Source organism: Nyctibius grandis, chromosome Z (assembly GCF_013368605.1).
Source record: "Nyctibius grandis isolate bNycGra1 chromosome Z, bNycGra1.pri, whole genome shotgun sequence".
Taxonomy (NCBI): Eukaryota; Metazoa; Chordata; class Aves; order Nyctibiiformes; family Nyctibiidae; genus Nyctibius; species Nyctibius grandis.
Window position 1 is genome coordinate 40,864,165 of NC_090695.1, and position 3,730 is coordinate 40,867,894.

The window sequence follows — 3,730 nt, forward strand, 5'->3', positions numbered from 1 at the left end:
AGTCTAATGTCACCCTGGGGGTGTTGGGAATAGCCAGCAAGGTTGAGAGCTCTGAAATTCATTGAATAAGCTCATGTACTTCAGGCTTCATATTTGACCAAAAGTACCTTTTTATTACTTATAATAGTCTATAAATTCTCCTGTTTCCAAAACCTGTAATCTTTAAGGTTTCTTTTTCAGATTTTTGTTTTTCTGTTTTCTTACGCTTTGGGCTTTTAAATTTCCAAAATATTTAGACATTGTAGTCAGTGCAATAAAAATTCAATTATTACTTCCTACATGCCATTGTAACTACCCAGTCATATAAGATCTATTTCTGACTCAAGCTGTTTATGGTCTAGTTCAGATACAGCAAAGATGATTTTCAGGAAGTAGTAGAATTAAAAGAACTGAGGATGCACCAATATATATGTATATATCAAAACATATTTAATTCATTTTTGAGTGAGAATAGGGCTGTCTGAGTAGAAGGGCTTTGCTTCAAGCAAACAATTGTAGTAGTAATAAAGCTGCAGGTAACAACACATAGGATTTGAGGTTACATAGGAGCACCAGTAGATCAACATCTGATTTGCAGAAAACCTCTAACAGCTCTGCTGTTCATTCAGAGAGCTCAGAAAGCTGAATGTAGACAGACAGAGGACCTGATCTAGTAAATGCATGGGGACATCAAGACACATCTGCTGCCCAGGGCTGCTTCTGAGTGAAGCCTAAAGATGTACGGTCTCTCAAACACGACGTCTTGTTCGATTCAGCTGCCAAGCAGTGAAAATCCTGTCAAAGTAAGTGGTGCCTGTCCATGTAAATGAAAAGCTGCACGGCAGGGAGCATCTTCAACTTTCTTAAAGCTTCTTTTAGTTTTGTTCCTCTTAAACTTTTCTCCTGCACACTGAAACCCTATCAGCCACCTAGCTGTACAGTCATGTGCAATACTGAGAGTGGCAGGGGAGACTGTTTACACCTCCTTTCTGCTGCATGCATGGTGATTTTTGTTTGGAGCAGGAGTACCTCGTTCTCATACATATTGCAGTGTAAAAAGCTAGACAGCAAAGCTATGTTTGTTGATTTTATTTCTCATTTTCTTTCTGTATATATCTTTCCATCTAAAAAACTGTTTAATTTCCACATGCTTTTATTCCTAGCACTTTGTTGAAGCTTGACCTCTTACTGGTCTTCCAGCAAAATGTGATATGTTGTTGTACTACAGGTGTTACAATAAGAGAAAATGCAATCAAGGGCTACGTTAAAATCCCAATGAACTAAATCAGTTCACCATAATCTCATACTTGGGATAATTGTGACCTTGTTTCTGCAATGGGTTAGTGATTGAATCATGGCAAATAAGTATTTTTACACAATCTGACTTATTTGATAAAATGGGGGCACTCCTGCTGATATATTAATATAAATTAGAGCTTGTAAAATGAAATGTTGCCAGAATACAATGCTATATGTAAACTGAAATATTTCTTGGAGAAAAATCAGTTTTGACAAGTTCTTGCAGAAGAGAGGGGGCTCATAAGAGTGCGTCTAGCAGTCTGTGCTTGGTGAAATTTCATCAGGTCATGGGAGCCACATCAAGCAGAAAGGAGAACTGAACACAAACTTTTCATGCCGTCTATGTACGTACTTTGAGATTTAAAAAAAAGCCCAAAACAAACTTTTGCTCTTCCTCAGTTAAAGAGGAAGAGATGAGTCCTGGGCCAGGGTTCTCATGCTGCAGGTCACCCACAGGCATGCTGACATGGTCCTGTTCCCTGAAAACATGAGAGAGGTTTTGTTTAGACTGTAGGTCAGGAAGTGAAAAAAAGTTGAAATGTCCAAAGCTTTAGTAAAATAAAGCTTCTGTTGTCCAGTTAATTTCACTGAAATCAATACGACATCCTTGTGCTGAGACGACTTTGATCACTGCTGGGTGGGTGGTTGCATTTTACAAATAAACAGCACACGCCTTCCTTCAGTCAGTCGAGGATTTGCTGGAAGGTTGCTTGGTGCGTGCCTGCTGTGGGCCTGTGCATGACTTGTTGCAATGCTAATAGCTGCAGTTTAGGTTTACACTGTAGGTGATACGCGGCTACTCCAAGCACAAGATGTGAGGGGTACAGGGAGGACACAGAGGCTGGGAACCTGGGTGCTGTTACCAGTGACCTCTTTTGTGGCTCAGATACTGCTGTGCTGGGAGAATATTCTGCTTGGGCCAGGACGGGAGACTGCTGAGAACAGTCTGAGTAGCAGCTGTCTCATCTGTTGCTCTGCATATGTTGTTGCCCACTTCCACCACTCCGTCCTCCAGTATCAATGTATATTCATACATTGTATGTATGTCGAATCTCTCCTTCTTAGCCTTGTCTGAGGAAAAAGGATAAGTTACATGGGAGACGGCTTTATATGCTGCTAAAATCTTGGGTTTTCATTTTCCCAGAGCCTGCTTTTACAATGGGTTTCTACCTACTCACTTCTCAGTCACTCCTTCCTGCATGCTGGTAGTTTTTGGCCACCTTAAATTAAAACCACAGGTGCTAACAGGCTTTCTCCATGAAGCCTACCCGAATTTATGAACAAAATTTCCGGGAAACAACAAGATCTTGTTGAGAGGAATATCACAGAACCCACGATTTCTTGGACATGTGCCTGGAATTTTCCTTCATGTGAAGTTACTGCAAGAAGCTGGCAAAGATGGGGGTCCATGTTGTAAGACATCTAGGGTAGGGAGTGTATCAACTGCATGAAATGCCTGCATGAAAAATTAAGAACAGCACTGGCAAATCTGATAAGTCCACCCTGCTTTGAGGAGTCTGGGCCTTGAACTCATATCCCACTGACCAACCCTAATCAATCACTACCCAGAGAGCAGGTAAGAAATGAGCAGATTGGAGGAGGAGGCAGGGCGTGTTACAGAAAATACCTTGAGAGAAGTCCTGGGAGCTTCTTTCAGATGCCCATGCACTGGTAGCAGCATGATTGAGTTTATTGACTGCATTTTCTGGTCAATTCAAGGAGCAGTCTGAGTAGAGTATGAGCAGCAATTGCTGTATCTAGCATCAGGAAGCCCTCAGGAAATTCTGGTAGACTGTGGGCAAAGTGGTTGTCACAGATCAGGGGGTCTGGGATCAAATGAGGAGCAGCCGAGGGTAAAAAGGAAGAAACAGCTCTTTTTCCTTGCTTATTGTCAGAGGAAAAAGATGAAAAGCACAGATGGTTTGTTTTAACTTATTATTCCTCTTAACTTCTAAGCAGCCAGTTATTATAGTATTGGCCTTCTTAATCCATGTCGCTGAGACTGCTGCTCTGTCTGCTGGTAGCATGCCTGCAAACCAAGGGTGTCCAGGGTCCCCACTATTTCCTCTTACCCACAGGTATCACACAGAACACAGAACTCCCCTGCAGTAACACAGGGAGTACGAGGCATTTACGTTTGTGTGGTCCTGCTTTCTGCCTGGCAAATGTATGTTCCATTGGCAACCTTTGGGTGTCCCTAAGGTGGCTTCTTGCAAAAGTTGCATGGCCTTTTACAAAAGCTGTGTGGCTGTAATACAGCTAAACAAGCTAGAGTGATAGAGAATAGTGGACACAGAACAAGCAATACAGAATAGCTCTCCTTGTTCATACAAGTAAGTGCCATGTGCTTCTGCACTGTGCATCTCTGGTGTGTTCCATACAGTGATTTATGAACTATCATCCACAAACAGTTGCCATTGTCAGTAGGCAGACGTGTACACTAAACAAACTA